We start from the raw sequence: 15,457 nt of genomic DNA, 5'->3' as shown, positions 1-15,457 counted from the left end.
CTAATGATTGCCTCCTTAAGGCAAGGAGGAATCCTGCCCTCCCTCAGAGCAGCATTTATAATCTCTACTAGGCCTTCTGCAGCAACCTCCCTGCCAGATAGTAATAGTCATGTTGTCAAGGGTCAAGAGAACTGGTGGTAGGCCAAAGCGCTCCAAGCAGTTTGTCCACATCCTCACGAGTCACAAACTGAAACTGATCCAGCCTGACCACATACGAGGAATCACTCGACACATCCGATTCAGACAGTGCAGTAATTGTGGATCTAATCTAATCTAAATCCAAGTCGGCCCGAATACGAGATATTTTATCCACACAGAGATCATTAAATACGTCACAGTGGGTAATAGATGGTTCCAAATTCTGGTTCAAGGGAGGAGGGGCACTCACTAGCCCTCTTGGATAACTTGGATAACTCTGTTAGACATGAATTTGCAAACGCAATATGGGCCAAAAAGAATTGCTTCTTTGCTGCCCGTATTGCCAGAGAATAGATTTTCAAATGTGCTCTATGTTGTAATCTGTCAGAGTCGAGTTGAGTCTTCCTCCACTTGCGCTCCAGTCATCTATCTCGCTGCTTCAACCCCTGTAGTTCTTCCATATACTAAGGGGCCAATTTTGAAGCATATCAGAGAGGACGCTTAGAAGCAATCATGTCTACTGCCCTGGTGCTACTTAATATGCTACCTAACAGGCTAGATTTGGCTTCCAGGACCTCCCAACTGCATTTCCCAACATTGTTAGTGCCAACGTGCACCACGACAGCTGACACCTCCCCAGTACAGCCTAACAGCCTATCTAGAAGCAGCATAACTTGGCATCTTTGCTAACCCCCTGCTAACCTGGCAAAGAGGCACCTTTTAATGTAGTGGTTCTCTTTATTTAGCAGGGGGAGAGTAACTAGCCCTATCCACCCCCAGCACAGTACCTCCAGTGACTGTTGCTGGTGTGTGTCCTATGTTTCTTTTTAGAATGTGAGCCCTTTGGGGACAGGGATCCATCTTATTTATTTATTATTTCTCTGTTTATTTGTTTATTTCCCTGAGCCATTTTTTGGAAGGGCGGTATAGAAATCTAATTAATAATAATAGTAATAATGATTACGATGATGATGATGTCTGGTATTTTAGTCCATTACAAACTTATTAAAAAGACAAATATGTAAGTTATTTGTATATGAACTACTGTTACAAGCAAAAAGCAAAATAAAATAGTAATTATTATAAGGATAAACATGTTGAGAAAGAACCATTTTTTCATATTTTGCTAATTAAGCCATTTTTAGAACTTGCTTGCTAAAAATGCAGCATATGAATACTTTAAATAAGGACTTAATCCGGAGTGGTGCTCAAGACTTGGTGTGAGATGTCAGAGTTGCAGAACCATTGGGAAACAGTGACGATAGGGTTCTCCAGTTCAGCTTATTTGTGAGTGGAGAATTATCAAGGAAGTCCAACACAGATGCGTTGGACTTCAGAAGAGGAAACTTCTAAAAAAATGAGGGGACTGGTAAAAAGGAAGCTGAAAGGGAAAGTTAGGAGGGTCAAATCACTCCAGAAAGCATTGATTGATTGATTAAGTCCTACCAAGTCGGTGTCGACTCCTAGAGACCACATAGATTCTCTCCAGGATGATCTGTCTTCAACTTGGCCTTTACGGTCTCTCAGTGGGGCATTCATTGCTATCATAATCGAGTCCATCCACCTTGCTGCTGGTCGTCCTCTTCTCTTTCCTTCAACTTTTCCCGGCATTATGGACTTCTCAAGGAAGCTGGGTCTTCACATAATGTGTCCGAAGTATGATAGTTTGAGCCTGGTCATTTGTGCCTGGAGTGGAAATTCTGGATTGATTTGTTCTATGATCCATTTGTTTGTTTTCCTGGCTGTCCATGGTATCCTCAAAAGTCTTCTCCAGCACCAAAGTTCAAAAGCATCAATGCATTTTCTATCTTGCTTCTTCAAAGTCCAGCTTTCACATCCATAGAGTGTCACAATTCTAATCTTTGTGGGTATAGACACATCACAGCATCTAAATATCCTTTCCGAGGCCTTCATTGCAACCCTACCAAGTGCTAGTCTGTGGCATATTTCTTGACTGCTGGATCCTTTATTGTTGAGGGTTGATCCTAAAAGCATTGAATTTATTTAAAATCAAAATAATAGAAACGCAGTTAGAATGTACACCAAGAAGGAGGAAAGGTAGCACCAAGTCCAGGAGGACACCAGCATGGCTAACAAGCAGAGTCATGGAAGCTATAAAAGGGAAGAAGACTTGCTTCAGAAAAATTGAAGTCCTGCCCAAATGAAGAGAACAGGAAGGAACATAAACTCTGGCAAAAGAAATACAAGGAGACAATAAGGAATGCAAAAAGAGAGTTTGAGGAGCATATACTTAGAAGTGTCAAGGGGAATAACAAAAATTTATTTAAATCTATCAGAAGCAGAAAACCTGCCAAGGAGACGGTTGGATCCTTAAATGATGAGGGTGTGAAAGGGTGTGAAAAATTATTATAGAGGAACATTATTAAGGTTTGAAGCCTACTCCTGGAGGAGGAGCAGAACTGAGAAGGTAGCAAACTTTTCTATCAAAAAGAAAGCCCTTTTTTTTCTTCAAACAGGAGTAGAGGGAGATTTTGAGGGGCTGGTTTCTCTTTAGGGGATAAGTCCCCTCTGTGTGTGTGTGTGTGTGTGTGTGTGTGTGTGTGTGTGTGTGTGTGTGTGTGGCCTGGGCTTGTTTCTGCCAGGGCTTGTTTTGGGGGCCGTGTGGCTCTCAGTTTTTGTTCCTCTCTCTTGCCTGCAGAGAGACAGTGGAAGGAGCCAGCTAGGGCTGAGGCGAGTCACTCCTGGGGGCTTTACACACCTGGCTTTCACTTCGAATCTCCTCCACAATGGAGTGTGCCAGTCCACATATTAGCTGCATTTACCCCGAAATTCCTGTGGGCTATCAGGGACCAGTACAGACATGACTCTGTTCCCCCCACCCCCCGAATCAAGGCTGTACATTCTGGCTTAGCCCAAAGTCTGTCTGGCTTTAAAAGATCCTCTAGTTTCAGCAGCATGTGAAGAGAACCCGGGCGGGGGGGGTTGTTATGCCCCGCCCCCCGCCGCTTCTCCCTTGATGTGTGGAGTGGCCACAGGTTTTTGCAAAACTCAACAAAAGGGAGTTTGACAGCTGTGTCTGGTATGGTCTGCTCTGAGTATTTGCAATTGCAAGCGCGGGGACGGGGCAGGGTCAGCAGATTGGTGAAATTCTGTGAAGGGAGTCCAGAAGGGGAGAGTGAGGGGGAAATTCCTGAGTTAAACACAAGCACAAACTGCAAAATGTGGGTCTTAACATAGGCTTTAGATATGTAGAATGGAGGCTACAGATTCATATTGTTGGAAGTGAAGGACTATGTGCTGTCTCTTGTCTCATTAACATAGGAGGACAGACTAGTGAGTCAGAGGGCTAGAGGGTCAAGACACTGGTCATCTCTTCTATACTGCTCTGACACTATCCCTTTGATATGTAGATTGCTAATCTCAGGGCCTTCCTTCCAGCCACTTCCTTCCTCTTCCTTTCTTCTTCCCTTCCTTCTCCCTTGCAACATGCAAGCTCCTCTCCCCTGCACCATGTGTGCAGAGATGCAGAATCCATCTGCATCCAGCTAGCTAGCTAGATTAGAGATCCCATCTCCTCACTTTCCTTTCTAGAATGGAGTTCTCTAATAAATACCACTTATATTTATTTGAAACTATGAACTGGCTCCAAGTTACATTACTCTCAGCATACACGCATGCCTAACTAAATTCCACTGTGTTGTGCCTCTGTGCACTCTGCTATAATGAAAAAGGGTTTCTCTTACTAGAGAGAATTCCCAGCACATATAACCTGAGACCTTTTTATCTGAGCTGATTTGCCTGAAACGTCTCTGCCTCTTAGATGGTCTGGGGAGGGGGTCCTGAGGTGATGAAGGCATTCACTCACAAAGGCAAGTTCATTATAAAAATCAGCAAAGATCTGGGTCAGATTCTGCAAACTTGGGTTAAGCGTATTGCTGTTTGAGCCGCCTGCTTGACAATTCGTCATGCCATTCTTCCATTCTTAGCTGTCATACTAACAACAACAAAACAAAAAAAACTCTCTCGCTCTTCTCCTCTCTGATGTGGTTTGTGATTGGCTGGAGGAAATACCCGAAGTAAGCCAGTGGGGATGCACATGAAAAAGATCTGCCAAGGATTGCAGAGAGGAGCCTACCCTATGTGAATTGTCCATTTAATCCTCCAAATTAAACATCTTGCGAACCTGCTGCAAAGCAGATTCTAGCCAATGCTAGAAGCCTCTGAGCCAAGATGGGCAAGCTGGAGTGCATAGATGTAGTGGGCATAATGGAAACATGGTGGAACAGTGAGAACCAGTGGGACACTGTTATCCCTGGATATAAACACTATAGAAAGGACAAGGAGGGAGGAGTGAATTGGGGGTGAAGTAGCACCGTATATTAAAGAAGGGATAGAATCTCACAAGCTAGCAAGCCTAGGAAGACCCGAGTCTTCCACAAGAACTCTGTGGGTGACAATACAAGGCCTGAAAGGAAATGTGCTACTGGGGACGTGCTATCGCCCTCCTGATCAAAACACTGACAGTGACTGGGAGTTGCAGGAGAAAATCAGGGAGACATCAAAGAGAGGCAGAGCTGTAACCAAGCTCTTCCACTGAGCTGTAATAGAACTCAGACTAGTTACCCATGAATAACAAGCCCCAGAGAGTTCAAAAGGATTAGCCATGACTAATTTTCTTAGGACAAAAGCCAGTAAAATTTAAGCATGTGTGAAGAGAGAGCATTTCAGGTCATGATGAGTAGAGCATTCGTAATATCCCTGAATTGCTCACTAGGGGGCAGCCAAAGCCCTGAAATGAACTGACATATGCAAGAAAAGTAAAAGGAGAGTGAAAGAACCTAAAATCTCAGAAGAAACTGAGACTAGCTGGACACAGAAAAGATTGTCAGAGTGACTTGAACAGGGAATGTCTTTTTATGGTGGTCACACAGACAGTCTTTCAGCTCTGATCAAGCAGCTGGTGCAGGTTTTCAATACAGCATGGGAACCTGCCACACCCATTTGACCAGAGGAACAAGAAATTGATTGATTGATTGATTGATTTACTTACTTAAAATTTCTTCTGTTCCTCCAAAGACTCTAGGTGGTGAACAACAATACCAATAACAATTAATTAAAATAATAATATAATTTATTGTTTCTTGTTTACACAGTCAGACAGGTGTTATTGACTCGTTTGTTTTATCCAGACATCGAGTCCTTCCCAAGGACCTGGGATGCCAGAAGTTTATTGTCAATGGTTATAGATATCGTCGCAGAATATAGGCTGTTCCCAGTAAAGCTGCTTTTTGTAATTGGCTGATGGTGATTTCTGTGGCCCCTATGGTGTTGAGGTGCTCTTCAAGGTCTTTTGGAACTGCACCCAGGGCGCCAATTACCACTGGGATTATTTTGGTCTTCTACTGCCACAGCCTTTCCATTTCAATTTGTAGATCTTTGTATTTGGTGATTTTTTCTATTTCTTTTTCTTCTGTTCTGCTATCCCCTGGTATTGCTATGTCGATTATTTTGACTTGTTTTTCTTTCTTCTCGACTACAGTTATATCTGGTGTATTGTGTGGCAGATGTTTGTCTGTTTGTAGTCGGAAGTCCCATAATATTTTTACATCTTCATTTTCTACCACTTTTTCAATTTTATGGTCCCACCAATTTTTGGCTACAAGTAGCTTGTATTTTTTGCAGATGTTCCAGTGTATCATCCCTGCTACCTTGTCATGCCTTTGTAGTCAGTCTGTGCGATCTTTTTACAACAGCTGATTAGGTGGTCCACTGTTTCATCTGCTTCTTGACAAAGGCGGCGCTTGCTGTTTATTGTGGATTTTTCTACTTTTGCTCTTATTGCATTTGTTCTTAGTGCCTGTTCTTGCGTGCCAGTATTAAACCCTCTGTTTCTTTCTTCAAGTTGCCATTCTTAAGCCATTGCCAGATCTTGGTGATGTCTGATTTTCCACTTATATTGTGCAAATATTGACCATGCAGGGGCTTATTTTTCCATTTTTCTGCTCAGTTCTTGTTCTTTCTTGTAGGCCTGCTTTGTTTCATTGGTGTTTAATAGTTTCCCATTATTGACCATTTGAAGTGCATCTTCTTCACTGTCCTTGATATATTTTTCTCCTCCTCTACTGTTTGATGGACTTGCAGCATTCCTCTTCCGCCTGAGCTGCGAGGGAGGTATAGCCTATCTACATCACTGCGGGGGTGCAGAGCATGACTGATGGTCATGATTTTCCTGGTCTTACAATCCAGCGTCTCTAGCTCTGCCTCGGTCCAGTCTATTATTCCTGCAGTGTATCTGATAACAGGTATAGCCCAGGTGTTTATGGCTTGTATGGTGTTCCCACCATTGAGTTTGGACTTGAGGATTTTTTTAACTCTCCTGATGTATTCACTTCCCATTTTTCTTTTAACTTCAGTGTGTGCGATGTTATCAGCCTGGAGAATGCCCAAGTATTTGTAATGTTCTTTCTCTTCCAGGTTTTTGATCTTGCTTCCATTGGGCAGTTCTATTCCTTCTGTTTTTCTTATTTTCCCTCTGTTCATTATTAATGCAGCACACTTGTCTAGTCCAAACTCCATTGCTATATCGCTACTGAATATACAGACAGTGTTTAGCAGTGATTCGATTTCTGACTGGGACTTTCCATACAACTTCAGATTGTCCATGTACAGCAGATGGTTGATTTGACTTGATGTTTTAGATGTTTGGTATCCGAGGCCTGTTTTGTTGAGTATTTGTGAAAGTGGGGTCATGGCGATTACAAACAACAGAGGGGATAGTGAGTCCCCTTGGAAAATGCCTCTTCTAATGCTAACCTGTCCAAGTGTCTCGCCATTGATTGTTAACTGTGTACTACATATGCTCATTGCTTTTTTTTATAAATATCTGAATGTTTTTGCTGACACCAGTTGTTTCTTAACATTTTAGTATCCATGTGTGAGGCAATGAATCAAAGGCTTTCTTGTAGTCAATCCATGCAACACTTAGATTGGTTTTTCTTCTCTTGCAGTTTTCTAAAATCATTTTGTCAATCAGCAGCTGGTCTTTTGTGCCTCTGGTGTTTGGGCAATTTCCTTTCTGTTCAACTGGAAGCTGTTTGTTGGTTAATAAGTGTTGCATCACTTCATCTGCTATTATTCCAGTTAATAATTTGAACATGGTTGGCAGGCAGGTTATCAGTCTACAATTACTTGGAACTGCACCTTTTGCTGGGTCTTTCATTATGAGATGTGTTTTCCCAGTTGTTAGCCATTGTTCAATATCACCGCCTTGCAAAATGTGATTGAACTGTTTTGATAGTTGTTTATAGCACTTACATTTATATACCGCTCTATAGCTGGAAGCTCTCTAAGCGGTTTACAATGATTTAGCATATTGCCCCCAACATTCTGGGTACTCATTTTACCGACCTCGGAAGGATGGAAGGCTGAGTCAACCTTGAGCCCCTGGTCAGGATCGAACTTGTAACCTTCTGGTTACAGGGCGGCAGTTTTACCACTGCGCCACCAGGGGCTCTTTATGAAGGCTTGTTAGGTGTTTAAGCCAAAAGCCATGCAGTTCATCGTCGCCTGGCGCAGTCCAATTTTTAATTTTCTTTGCTCTTTCACTTATTAATTCTGGTGTTATTATTAGATCTTGCATTTGTTGGTTACATTTTTTGACCTTTTTCATCCAGCCTGCTTTTTTATTATAATCTGTTGGATTATCCCATAATTTCCCCCAGAATTGCACTGTTTCTTCTTTATTTGGTGTTTCTACGTTTCTTGCAGTTTCTCCTTCTATGCTTTGGTAGAAACGTCTCTGATTCGACTGGAATTGGAGATTCTGCCTGTGTTGTGTAATTCTGGCTTCATATCTGCTAATCTTCTTTGACACTGCTGTTATTTGCTGCTTTATTATTTCCAGGACTTCTCTAATTTTCCTTGAATCTAGGTGGTATTTTTGATCAGATACTGTTTGGTGTTTTCATTCTTCAGCTTCTTATCTTTCATATCGTTCTATTTACTAGCATCTGATCTGAGCCTGGAGATTTTATTTTCTAATCTAATCTTCCATTTAGGTGATGTACTGCTTTCTTTTTTTACAGGTCCACTGATCTTATATCTGAGCTCTTGTGTTGTTATTGTTGCTGCACTGTACATTAGTTGGTTTGTTTCTTGCAAATTCTTGGTTGTTATTTCTGCAAGTGCAGCATTGACATCTTTTAATGCCTGAGCAAGTTGTTTTTTTGGCAACTGTTTTTAGAGCTGGAAGTCGAACCCTGGTGGTTGTTTGGTTCATGTGCTCAGTTATTTTTTTATTTAATTCTTGTTGCTTTTCTGTTAAACGGCATTTGGGTTTTTGAAGTGAAGGCAAAGGGGCGGTTGCCTGGTTTTGATTTTGAAACAGTTCAGCAACAGTGGCATCCTCTATTTCCAACACCTCCTCCACCTGCGCCTGAGCAACTGCTTCAGTTGGTGGTAATTCTTCTTCCATGTCTTGAGCCTGTGTTGCTCTTTGCAGTTCTTCCAGCTCAACTCCTGTGAATACTTTATTTCTTATTATGAATCTTCTCTGGTCTGCTAGCCTTTGTTCTGTTATTTCTGTATCTGGATGCTTCTCTTTCCAAATTTGGTACATTCTTTTTAAATAACCTCTTCTAGTTGGACTAGACTTGTAATAGCAGATCGTTATTTCCTTGGCATTTTTCGTATTTTTTTCCGGTTAAGCGACGTTTCTTCCAGTAACCTTGCAGTCGTGGTTGCTCAACTGAAGATCATGAGTCCTGTTGCCCACTTGCCACCAGATGTCCAGGGACTATAGCACTTGGCGCGGTCCTTGTTGACCCGGGCGATGACCGATCCGGTATAGATTCATTAAAGTTACGTCTCACCATATTGTTGATGGGAGAGGCACTCTTCATCTGGCTCCTCTGGTGAGACCTGTCCAGTATGGTTGGACCTCTGGCATAGCTCTCACCTTCCTCAGAGCACACAAGCCCCACAACCACGCCAAGGTAGTGCCTCACTGGGGGGTATTATTATTATTATTATTATTATTATTATTATTATTATTATTATTATCTATATATTTATTTCTCTTAGGCATATCCGTCGCTAATCCCATGTGTTGCAGTTCTCGCGAGAGTTCGCAAGTAGCTGCCAGACTAGTGACGGGGACAAAAATAGGGAAGAGGAGGCGGTGTCAGTGGGCCAGCCCAGCCGCTGGGAATTGGCAGGCAGGAGGGAGGTTGCGGGCTGGCTCTCTGGTCATCCCACCAACCAGAAAGCGCCAAGCGGGGAGGGCGGAAGAAGCGGGCTTCTCCCACCAATGGGCGGCCAGCTGGCAGGAGCAGGTGATGATGGCCCGCCAGCCAGAAAGCACCAGGCGGTGGGGGGGAGTGTTCCAAAGAACAGGGGTGGCCACAAAGAAGGCCCTTCTGTGGGCCCAGGCACCACGCACTACTCCAGGGCCTAGGACACTAAGGAGGGCCAGCTGAGAAGACCTCACAGGTTGGGATACAACCGGCCGAGAGAGGGGATCCCAGAGATATACAGGTGCTAAGCCCATAAGGGTTTTGTAGGTGAGAACCAGCACCTTGAATAGGAGCTGGAAGCGAACAGGCAACCAGTGCAGTGACCGTAAAAGAGGTCTGACACTATCAAATCTATGGCCACCCATGAGGAGGCAGGCCGCTGCATTCTGGACTGGCTAGGGTTGCCTTTGAAAATGCTTTGGAAGCTTCAGCCTCCCTAGGTAGAGCCAGGGGTGGATCCGGCAGGAAATTACAGGGGGTGAACAAATCACACACAAACCAAAGAACAGCAAAGGGTTGGTTTTTACCAAATATTTGACTTTCATTCTTGGAGGGAGCCCAACAACCAGCTTCCTCAGCTCTGCAGTTACATACAAATTCCAAGCAGGGTAGGAGCACAAGACTCCAGCAGAACCAATAGAACATCTATCTATCTATATTATTAATTATCCAAGATGGGCTATGCATGGGGATGTGGTAGAAAGGAGGCGATTGGTTGACAGAGTTTGCAAGCAGAAGCAGCTGATAGGGCAGTGGGGATTCCATATGCAGATAAGGAGAAGAAGCCTGTGAGAGCAGAAGTACCATGATGATTTGGCAGTGGGGATTCCCTATGCAGATAAGGAGGAAGAGCAGGAGCGGGGCTCGGGTGAGGGTGGGGAGGTCTCTGGGGATAGGGGGCTGCAGCTTGGCCAATAGGCGGCAGCAATGCTGAAGCCACAACCAAGAAGGGTGAGGGGGATGGAAGCAACGGGATGGAGGAGGAGCAGGAGTGCAGCTCAGGTGAGGGCGGGAAGATCTCTGAGGTGAGGGGGGCTGTGGTGGGGGTGAGGGGAGCAATCAAGTACTAGCGTGCAGATGCTCTAGACTGTGCAAGAGTTCCAGCATTGAAGCGGAGACATAATGGCGGTGGCCAGGAGGCGGAGGCGGAGGGCCGGTGGGCGAAGAGGTGAGTAGATGGCGGGCAAAGCCCTGCCAGCCAGGAAGAGGAGGCGGTGGCAGGGAGAAATAATGGCGGCGGTGAGAAGGCGGGCAGACGGCGGGCAAAGCCCTACCAGCTGGGGGGGAGGAGGAGGTGGGAGGCGGCGGCAGGATGGCCTGGCCCTGGCCCGCACAATGGGGAGAGCTGCGGGGCGAGAGAGAGAGAGAGAGAGAGCTGTGGGGGGGGAGCGAGTGAGCTGCGGGGGGAGAGTGAGCGAGTGAGCTGCAGGGGGAGAGTGAGCGAGTGAGCTGCAGGGGAGAGCGAGCGAGCGAGCTGCGGGGGAGAGCGAGCGAGCGAGCTGCGGGGGAGAGCGAGCGAGTGAGCTGCGGGGGAGCGAGCGAGCAAGAGCGCTGCGGGGGAATGCCACAGGCTCAGTGCACAACTGCACAGATGCTCTGTGCGGGGTCAGCTAGTAAGAATAGCCCTGCTGGATCAGGCCCAAGAAGGCCCATCTAGTCCCAGAGTACCCAGAATGTTGGGGGCAATATGCTAAATCATTGTAAACCGCTTAGAGAGCTCTGGCTATAGAGCGGTATATAAATGTAAGTGCTATTGCTATTGCTATTGCTATTGCTATTGCTAGTCCAGCATCCTGTTTCACACAGTGGCCCACCAGATGCCGCTGGGAAGCCCACAGGCAAGAAGTATGTGCATGCCCACTCTCCTTCTCTTACTCCCTTGCAACTGGTATTGAGAGGCCTCTTGCAGCCTCTGAGGCTGGAGGTGGCCTATAGTCCGCAGACTAGTAGCCGTTCATGGAGACTTGTCCTCCATGAATTTGTCTAAGCCCCTTTTAAGGGCACCCAAGCTAGTGGCCATCACCACATCCTGTGGCAAAGAATCCCTTGGGTTAATTATGTGCTGTGTGAAAAAGTACTCCCAACATTTTACAAGCCTCTGGCCGACGTCTGTAATCAGGAACTGAAGTTGGCTGGATCCTGTCGGTAAAATGACACCAATGTGATGTGGTTCAGTCCTCACACCCACCAGGAGCGCAGGCTCTCGCATCTCGACACGCCAGCCATTGTGTGAACCCACCCTACGTTACCTTTCTCAAAATGTAGAAGCCTAAATGGTCAAACAGCAGATTGAAGACCAACGGAAGAGTCACATACTGTCCAGTCTAGCTTCATTTTGCACCAATCCAACAGGTGTACTTTTAGGGTGAATGGAACTTGAGGTGGGTTCTCTACCTGTGGTGTCATGCTGACCTATCTGCAGTTAACGTTCCTGACAAATGTATGTGACTTGGAATCTTAACAGCAGCCACCAGCATTTTCATTATCAGCCACCAGCCTTTTCGGTTTTCTGGTGAGCCAGGAAACTTTTCACACGGGGCTTTTGAAGCCCTTTAACTTGCATCTCCTCCGGAATTCAGGGGGTGCGTTCACATATCGGCTAGATTTACCCTGAAGTCCCTCCGAGTTATTGGGGCACACACAATTTGGGTTTTTACACTGCGTTTTAGTGTGTAGCGTTTTAGTGTGTGTATAATCGGGGTTTAAAAAATCCATTATTTGCGGCAGTTTTTTGAGACAACTTTGAGTTTGCAGTAAAGCCTCCCCATAGACTTGCTGTAAAACTTGCTGTGTGTAAAAGTCACAGGAGAGCTATCCGGCAATGAGCTCATCTAGGAGAGCATCCGGTGGGCCACTGTGTGAAACAGGATGCTGGCCTCAATGGGCCATGAGCCGGATCCAGCAGGGCTGTTCTTATGTTTTCTCACCCTCAGCCCCTCCCATCTGCAATAGAACATGGTCATTCCAGCCTACCTTGCTGGCCTTTTGTGAGGATTACAGACATAATGTGTGTGAGGCAGTCTGAGCCTTTCAAAGTAGAATACCCAGCATTTATACGATCTTCTGGGCCCTGTTATAGCAGGACAGACAAAATTCAAACCTAGGTCATCCTCCAAACCCTCCACAAACCGCCACACGTAAATCAATGGGATGGAATGCCTGTGGACTCAATGTGTAGTTAATAGACAAAGCAAGTGGGAAGTCAGTGGCGAGGGAAGGCGGGCTAGAACAAGAAGAGAAATTTCTCAGTTTAAAGAATACGCCCTCAAGACAGTCACAACCGCTTCTGCTTCTAAATGGAGCAGGTATCGAAAAGTCTTGTCTCATCAGTCATTTCACACCTTTTGTGTTTCTGAGGGGGAAGGGGTCCGACACATTTAAGTTCTTGACATATGGAGGGTTACACCCCCGCTGCAAATAAGATAACAACAGCTGCATGTGTGTGAATGCTCCTGAATGAAATGGAGGGGGAGGTTTTTGCACTTAATCTGCTGATCACAGCATGTTTGCACGCATGCACAGTCACACAACCAGTGGCGGCTGATGGCTCCTGCAACTGGTGGGCGCCAGGCAGGGCAGGTGGTGGGCGGAGCCCGTGTGGGCAGCGCAGAGGCAGAGCCAGCACAAGCAGCACAGGGGCGGAGCCAATTTAGCTTTGCCCCAGCACCACCGCATAATAAAAGCATGACATTTTAAAACAGGAAACGTGCCTGCTTTGCTAGAAGGAGGGATAAATTAAGCAATCCTGCCATCCCAGTGCAAAGCAAGGAGGATCCTGCCTAGGAAAGGGGACTATTTATGCCAGCTACCACAGGTCCATACCACCTTAAGTGGCGCAGCGGGGAAATACTTGACTCACAAGCAGAAAGGTGCCAGTTCAAATCCCCGCTGCTACTATATCGGGCAGCAACGATATAGGAGGATGTTGAAAGGCATCATCTCATACTGCGTGGGAGGAGGCAATGGTCAACCCCTCCTGTATTCCACCAAAAGAAAACCACAGGGCTCTGTGGGCGCGAGGAGTCGAAATCGACTTGACAGCACACTTTACCTTTTACTGTAGCACAAGTCCAGCTCTCCTCCCCCATATCACAAAGGAGCCACCCACTCTGCCCGAAGGGACGAGCCTCCTCTGCACACAACAAACTCCCTACGTTCAGCGTTAGATATAACCTGTTCCACGACCCCATCCTATAACATGTGCTGTATAAATGCTGCGTCTCCAGTCTGCAAATATGGGGGCAATGATCCTGGCCAACCTTACAAGACCGTTGTAAGGATATAGGTGGTGGTTCAGATCAGCAGCCATGCTACAACCCTTGGCATGCTCACCTCTCTCTCTCCCTCTTCCCAGAATGCATCTGCCCCTTCTACACCTCCCAGCACCTGTACCTCTCCTACTGCGCACCCAGGTATTACACCCTCTCCCGGCGCTCCCTCAATCCCCACAGAGCCATCCACAGCCTCCACACCTGTGCCGTCTGCCATGGGTCCAGCTATACCTGACAGGGCAGGGCTGCAAGCACCTGCATCATCTGCCTGCCTTTCAGCACCTAGGATGAGTTGGCCCACAGCTGGTACCTCTTGGGGTTTGACCCAGCATCTGATATTTGCTGGTATACTGCCTCTGAACATGGAGGCTCAGTTAAGGGCCTCCTCCAGGTGTTTCTCCAGAGGTATATTGCATCTGGACATGAGGGCTCTGTTACATGATCATGGCTATAATAGCTGCTGCTAGGCCTCCTTGAATTTGTCCAGTCCCCTTGATAACGAGAACCTGGGCAGAGCCCGGTTAGACCAGATGAAGAGCCTTTCTAGCTCAGCATTGGGCAAGACCATCCCCAGGCATGCAATTTGCAAGAGGCTGCACCAAGAGTGTGTCCTTGGGAGGGCCGCCATGGATGTCCCATCACCCTCCTGGGACTTCCCTTGATGGCTTGATGGAGGGGGTGTTTGTCCAAATGGCCCTCCACACGTGCTCCGGTTGTTTAAAGAAGGCTTAGAACGCGTTGAATGGGTGGTATAAACATGTAATGAAGAAATGAACATAAATAATCAAGGATTTGAAGCACTGCTGGGCAATGGGACCTCCCAAGGGGCACACTCTCTGCCCATCTCCTGGCCGGAATGACCTGCCTAGATGTAAGTCTTGAAGATCTGCTGAGAGTGGAGCAGAACAGGGTTGAATCTCCCCTGTCCTGGAACATCCCCACCATGTAATGTATTTATTGCTTGGCAGGAAAGTAAATACGCATTGCTTCTTGTGAAGCAGAAGGCTTAATTTCGCTTTCAGCCAAGGGATTTCTTCTCCGTTTCTTTGGCATGGAGAACAAATCTTGCACTGGATTATGGAGCGTGGAAAGGTAATGTGACATAACCCAAGAGGCTCCTGTTTCAACCCGACCGATCTCCACCCACCCACCTAGAGCTGTGGATGGAGGAGTGCCGGCTGGAGCAATTCCTGCTCTGCTTCCACGGCTGGAGCCGACTCTGAGGACAGAACTTCCTCCCCTCTCTCACACAAGCTTCCATCCATATGACATATAAGCCTCCCCCATGAAAAGATGTGTGACTTTCACCCTATCCCCGGAAAGGCTGCATGGTGAGATATTCGAATTCTGCTCTCCGGGGTCCATTTCTTTTTCAAATGCATCCCTTCAAAGCTCTAGACAGGGCTGAAGGCTGCAGACATCTACCTTATGCACCAGAACTGGTCAAAAAAAGGTAACTTGGGGGTCTGGCTTTCAGGATGGGGCCGATGCTCACTGGTAAAGCATCTGCTTTGCATGCAGAAGGTCCCAGGTTCAATCCCTGGTCCCAGGTTCAATCCCTGGCAGCAATCCCTGCAGATAGGGCTGGGAGAGACTCCTCCCTGAAACCCTGGAGAGCTGCTGCCAGTCAGAGCAGACAATACTGAGTTAGGTGGACCAAGGGTCTGACTCGCTAGCATCCTATGGTCCTATGATTGTGGCAGGTTCCTGCTTAGCAAAGGGGACAAGTCAGGCTTGCTGCTACAAGAGCAGATCTCCTCCCAATGCACCTGCCCTAAGGGATGCTTAAGCAGA

This window comes from Hemicordylus capensis, chromosome 2, assembly GCF_027244095.1.
Source record: "Hemicordylus capensis ecotype Gifberg chromosome 2, rHemCap1.1.pri, whole genome shotgun sequence".
NCBI lineage: Eukaryota > Metazoa > Chordata > Lepidosauria > Squamata > Cordylidae > Hemicordylus > Hemicordylus capensis.
Note: the sequence above shows the minus strand (reverse complement) of the source record.